The 6,797-nt window shown below is 32.3% G+C and overlaps 1 long non-coding RNA gene across 1 annotated transcript; it reads right to left on the reverse strand.

The window, feature by feature from the left end:
• Nucleotides 1-1,761: 1,761 nt before the first annotated feature.
• LOC149190292 (uncharacterized) lies at nt 1,762-3,262 on the reverse strand. The gene is made up of 6 exons (XR_016256478.1): nt 3,023-3,262; nt 2,827-2,920; nt 2,608-2,688; nt 2,245-2,324; nt 2,000-2,088; nt 1,762-1,905 (listed from the first exon to the last, which is right to left on the reverse strand). It is a non-coding gene; the product is annotated as an uncharacterized LOC149190292 (long non-coding RNA).
• Nucleotides 3,263-6,797: the final 3,535 nt, after the last annotated feature.

Consider the following 6,797-nt stretch of genomic DNA (forward strand, 5'->3'; position numbering starts at 1 on the left):
GTGTATTAAAGGACAATAGTATTTTGTAGGAGAAAATTATCGCTCACCCATCCTTTGTGCCAAGTTTGTAGAATTTCTAATGTATCTTCACCACTTCACCTTTGTAGATTATACAATTGTAGTTGTGCACTACATAAAGAAGATCATTATAGTTGATTATGAGAGGATAGATAACACATAATAAATTGAATAACAAACAAGTGGAGCCACAAATTAGCAAACGATACATTTAAGTGAAAATTACTACATATTGGTATGTTATCTCACCTTCATTAATGAACAATAACCTCCATTTTCTATGTCTGCTTCCTTCATTTCCTTTTCCACACCCAACACATGAAACCAAGACCAGACTACAAAAAACATGCAAAAAGGAAAACAATCGAAAACGAGTACAACACACCTAACAAATGAAACCAAGACCAAACTACAAAAGATGAGCCCAAAAAAAACCAAACGAAGAAAAATAAGTACAACTCAAAGCATGGCCATGCTCAAACTCAAAAAACAAAAAATGCAGACAAGAAAACGCATCTCCCTTAGAGTTTGTTTTATAATGATGGACACTCTCTTTTGTATTCCACGATACTTTTAAGTGAACAATAACCTTCATTTATGAACAATAACCTCCAACCTCCATTTTCTATGTCTGCTTCCTTCATTTCCTTTTCCACACACAAAACATGAAACCAGACCAATCTGCCAAAAACATGAAAAGAGGAAAACAAACGAAAACGAGTCCAACACACATAACAAATGAAACCAAGACCAAACTACAAAAAATGAGCCAAAAAAAAAAACAAACGAAGGAAAATAAGTACAACTCAAAGCATGGCCATGCTCAAACTCAAAAAACAAAACACGTAGACAAGAACAAATTTTTTTTGCAAATATCCCCTTTGCACATCATCTCTCCTACAATGTGCTCTCCTGTGCTGAAAGGAAAAAAAGTGGGTTGAATAAGGTTAAAATATACATACAATTAGTAATGGTAAGCATATTTCAAAACCAATAATTATTCATAATAGAAAACACACCTCCCTTAGAGTTTGTTTTATAATGATGGACACTCTCTTTTGTATTCCACTTGTTCGTGCTCATCAAAACAAGCCATCTACAAGAGATACAAAATAAAATATTAGAATCGTAATATAAGTTAAAAAGAGTCTACCATATTAATTAATCGTAATAAGAAGAACAACTTTCTTTAAGACTGTCATATAAAAGGGGAGAGTCATCTCTCCTACAATGTGCTCTCCTGTGCTGAAAGGAAAAAAAGTGGGTTGAATAAGGTTAAAATATACATACAATTAGTAATGGTAAGCATATTTCAAAACCAATAAATATTCATAATAGAAAACACACCTCCCTTAGAGTTTGTTTTATAATGATGGACACTCTCTTTTGTATTCCACTTGTTTGTGTTCATCAAAACAAGCCATCTACAAGAGATACAAAATAAGATATTAGAATCGTTATATAAGATAAAAAGAGTCTACCATATTAATTAATCGTAATAAGAAGAACAACTTTCTTTAAGAAAGTCATATAAAAGGGGAGAGTCCATTTTTTATTTCATGTATTCATGTTAAATGGAACAAACCATTTGCACTAGATATCAACAAAATATTATATTTCTAATACAAACAATGTTTTCATAAGATGTAAATTTTTCGAAAAATGAATCTAAGCATATCTAAACATAATGAACACTCAAAATCCCAAGGCCCACAAGGCAGTAGTGTTGTATGTTACCATGATGGTTAATTGGTTGAAGGGTCAGTATCTTGTCTGCTCGACCTTACCCTCCTCCCCTACAAGGCACGTTGTGTGAGGGTGTGCATGTGATGTGGAGCAAGAAAACATACACTGCACCATCCTAGACACTGCAACTATAGTCACTCGCTACACAAAGTAATATTATATATGAGATCACAAATAAACCACGAGAGAAATTGAATAACAAATATATAGAACGATAAATTAATCATACACATACCTGTTCGCCCTTGGCTAATGTTATCGCAGTAACAACCATGAACAACAAGCCCTAAAATTGTGAACCTCAATATAACATTTCCCTTTATTCTGTATCAAAGTTATTGGAAAATCTCAAAGCTCACATTCATGAACAAGATCATACTACCCTGAAGCCATGATGAAGGGATAAATCGATTCGCAAAAAACAAATATTTCAATCAATTAAAGGAAAATATTGTTATGTAGGAAAAAAATATGGCTCACCAATTGTCCAAGCTGCATTGGTAGAATGTCTAGAGTATCTTCACCTTGAACTTCAAAGATTATAATATTGTGGTTGCTCACTACACAAAGCAGATTGATATAGTTAAGTGTGAGACCACATATAAAACATGTAATAAATAGAAAAGCAAGCAATTGGATTCACAAATGAATGAAAGATAATTGTGAGTGAAATGCATTGCATATTTTTAAGGTGGTTCGCCTTCATTTATGAATTATAACCTCCATCTTATCTAATTGATTTTCTGTTGAAACCATTACAAAATGATCAATCGTTATGCAAAAACAAAATATTTCTGTGTATTAAAGGACAATAGTATATTGCAGGAGAAAAGTATGGCTCACCCATCCTTTGTGCAAGTTTGAAGAATTTCTAATGTATCTTCACCACTTCACCTTTGTAGATTATACAATTGTAGTCGCTCACTACATAAGGAATATCATTATAGTTGATTATGAGAGCATAGATAACACAAAATAAATTGAATAACAAACAAGTGCAGCCACAAATTAGCAAACGATACTATTAATTGAAAATTACTACATATAGGTATGTTATTTCACATTCATTTCTGAACAATAACGCCCATTTTCCATGTCTACTTCCTTCATTTCCTTTTCCACACCCAACATCTCTCCTACAATGTGCTCTCCTCTGCTGAAAGGAAAAAAAGTGGGTTGAATAAGGTTAAAATATACACACAATTAGTAATGGTAAGCATATTTCAAAACCAATAATTATTCATGATAGAAAACACACCTCCCTTAGAGTTTGTTTTATAATTATGGACACTCTCTTTTGTATTCCACTTGTTCGTGCTCAACAAAACAAGCCATCTACAACAGATACAAAATAAGATATTAGAATCATTATATAAGTTAAAAAGAGTCTAACGTAATAATTAATCGTAATAAGAAGAACAACGTTCTTTAAGATTGTTAATAAAAGGGGAGAGTCCATTTTTTATTTCATGTATTCATGTTCAATGGAACAAGCCATTTGCACTAGATATCAATAAAATATTATATTTCTAATACAAACAATGTTTTCATAAGATGTGAATTTTTAGGAAAATGAATCTAAGCATATCTAAACATATTGAACACTCAAAATCCGAAGGTCCACAACGCAGTAGTGTTGTATGTTACCACGATGGAATATTATATTTCTAATACAAACAATGTTTTCATAAGATGTGAATTTTTAGGAAAATGAATCTAAGCATATCTAAACATATTGAACACTCAAAATCCGAAGGTCCACAACGCAGTAGTGTTGTATGTTACCACGATGGTTAATTGGTTGAAGGGTCAGTATGCTTGTCTGCTCGACCTTACCCACCTCCCCAACAAGGCACGTTTTGTGGGGGTGTGCATGCGATGTGGAGCAAGAAAACATACATTGCACCATCCTAGACACTGCAACTATAGTCACTCACTGCACAAAAAAATATTATATATGAAATCACAAATAAACCAGAAGAGAAATTGAATAACAAATATATAGAACAATAAATTAATCATACACATACCTCTTCGCCCTTGGCTAATGTTATAGCAGCAACAACCATGAACAATAGGCCCTAAAATTGTGAACCTCAGTATAACATTTCCCTTTATTCTGTAACAAAGTTATTGGAAAATCTCAAAGCTCACAATTAGCAGCAACAACCATGAACAATAAGCCCTAAAATTGTGAACCTCAATATAACATTTCCCTTTATTTTGTATTAAAGTTATTGGAAAATCTCAAAGCTCACACTCATGAACAAGATCATACTACCCTGAAGCCATGATGAAAGGATAAATCGTTTCGCAAAAAACAAATATTTCAATTGATTAAAGGAAAATATTCTTATGTAGGAAAAAAATATGGCTCACCAATTGCCCAAGCTGCATTGGTAGAATGTCTAGAGTATCTTCATCTTGAACTTCAAAGATTATACAATTGTGGTTGCTCACTACACATGAACAATAAGCCCTAAAATTGTGAACCTAAATATAACATTTCCCTTTATTCTGTATTAAAGTTATTGGAAAATCTCAAAGCTCACACTCATGAACAAGATCATACTACCCTGAAGCCATGATGAAAGGATAAATCGTTTCGCAAAAAGCAAATATTTCAATTGATTAAAGGAAAATATTCTTATGTAGGAAAAAAATATGGCTCACCAATTGTCCAAGCTGCATTGGTAGAATGTCTAGAGTATCTTCATCTTGAACTTCAAAGATTATACAATTGTGGTTGCTCACTACACAAAGCAGATTGATATAGTTAAGTGTGAGACCACAAATAAAACATGTAATAAATAGAAAAGCAAGCAATTGGATTCACAAATGAATGAAAGATATTTCAAATGCATTGCATATATTTAAGGTGGTTCACCTTTATTTATGCATGATAAACTCCATCTTATCTCATTGATTTTCTATCGAAACCATTACAAAATGATCAATCGTTATGCAAAAAGAAAATATTTCTGTGTACTAAAGGACAATAGTATTTTGTAGGAGAAAAGTATGGCTCACCCATCCTTTGAGCCAAGTTGTAGAGTTTCTAATGTATCTTCACCACTTCACCTTTGTAGATTATACAATTGTAGGCGTTCACTACATAAAGAAAATTATTATAGTTTATTATGAGAGCATAGATAACACATAATAAATTGAATAACAAACAAGTGGAGCCACAAATTAGCAAACAATACTTTTAACTTAAAATTATTGCATATAGGTATGTTAACTCACCTTTATTTATGAAGAATAACCTCCATTTTATATGTCTGCTTCCTTCATTTCCTATTCCACACCCAACACATGAAACCAAGACCAAGCTACAAAAAACATGAAAAAAGGAAAACAAACGAAAACAAGTACAACACAGCTAACAAATGCAACCAAGACCAAACTACAAAAAATGAGCCAAAAGCAAAAGAAACGAAGGAAAATAAGTACAACTCAAAGCATGGCCATGCTCAAACTCAAAAAGCAAAACATGCAGACAAGAACAAAAGAAATTGCAAATATCCCCTTTGCACATCATCTCTCCTACAATGTGCTCTCCTCTGTTCAAAGGAAAAAAGGTGGGTTGAATAAGGTTAAAATATATAAACAATTAGTAATGGTAAGCATATTTCAAAACCAATAATTATACATAATAAAAAGCACACCTCCCTTAGAGTTTGTTTTATAATGATGGACACTCTCTTAAGGTGGGTTGAATAAGGTTAAAATATATAAACAATTAGTAATGGTAAGCATATTTCAAAACCAATAATTATACATAATAAAAAGCACACCTCCCTTAGAGTTTGTTTTATAATGATGGACACTCTCTTTTGTATTCCACTTGTTCGTGCTCGTCAAAACAAGCCATCTACAACAGATAAAAAAATAAGATATTAGAATCGTTATATAAGTTAAAAAGAGTCTAACGTAATAATTAATCGTAATACGAAGAAGTTAGAACAACTTTCTTTAACAATGGTATATAAAAGGGGGGAGTCCATTTTTTATTTCATGTATTCATGTTCAATGGAACAAGCCATTTGCACTAGATATCAATAAAATATTATATTTCTAATACAAACAATGTTTTCATAAGATGTAAATTTTTCGGAAAATGAATCTAAGCATATCTAAACATATTGAACACTCAAAATACCAAGGTCCACAAGGCAGTAGTGTTGTATGTTACCACGATGGTTAATTGGTTGAAGGGTCAGTATGCTTGTCTGCTCGACTTTACCCACCTCCCCTACAAGGCACGTTATGTGGGGGTGTGCATGCGATGTGGAGCAAGAAAACATACGCTGCACCATCCTAGACACTGCAACTATAATCACTCACTGCACAAAGTAATATTATATATGAGATCACAAATAAACCACGAGAGAAATTGAATAACAAATATATAGAACGATAAATTAATCATACACATACCTGTTTGCCCTTGGCTAATGTTAAAGCAACAACAAACATGAACAACAAGCCCTAAAATTGTGAACCTCAATATAACATTTCCCTTTATTCTGTATCAAAGTTATTGGAAAATCTCAAAGCTCACATTCATGAACAAGATCATACTACCCTGAAGCCATGACAAAAAGATAAATTAATTCGCAAAAAACAAATATTTCAATCGATTAAAGGAAAATATTCTTATGTAGGAAAAAAATATGGCTCACCAATCATCCAAACTGCATTGGTAGAATGTCTAGAGTATCTTCACCTTGAACTTCAAAGATTATATAATTGTGGTTGCTCACTACACAAAGCAGATTGATATAGTTGAGTGTGAGACCACATATAAAACATGTAATAAATAGAAAAGCAAGCAATTGGATTCACAAATGAAAGAAAGATAATTGTGAGTGAAATGCATTGCATATATTTAAGGTGGTTCACCTTCATTTATGAATGATAAACTCCATCTTATCTCATTGATTTTCTGTTGAAACCATTACAAAATGATCAATCGTTATGCAAAAAGAAAATATTTTTGTTATTTTGTAGATGAAAATTATCGCTCA

The sequence above is a fragment of the Pinus tabuliformis genome, chromosome 3_1 (genome assembly GCF_031772625.1).
Source record: "Pinus tabuliformis cultivar Carrire ecotype Pingquan chromosome 3_1, CPIR1, whole genome shotgun sequence".
Lineage (NCBI taxonomy): Eukaryota > Viridiplantae > Streptophyta > Pinopsida > Pinales > Pinaceae > Pinus > Pinus tabuliformis.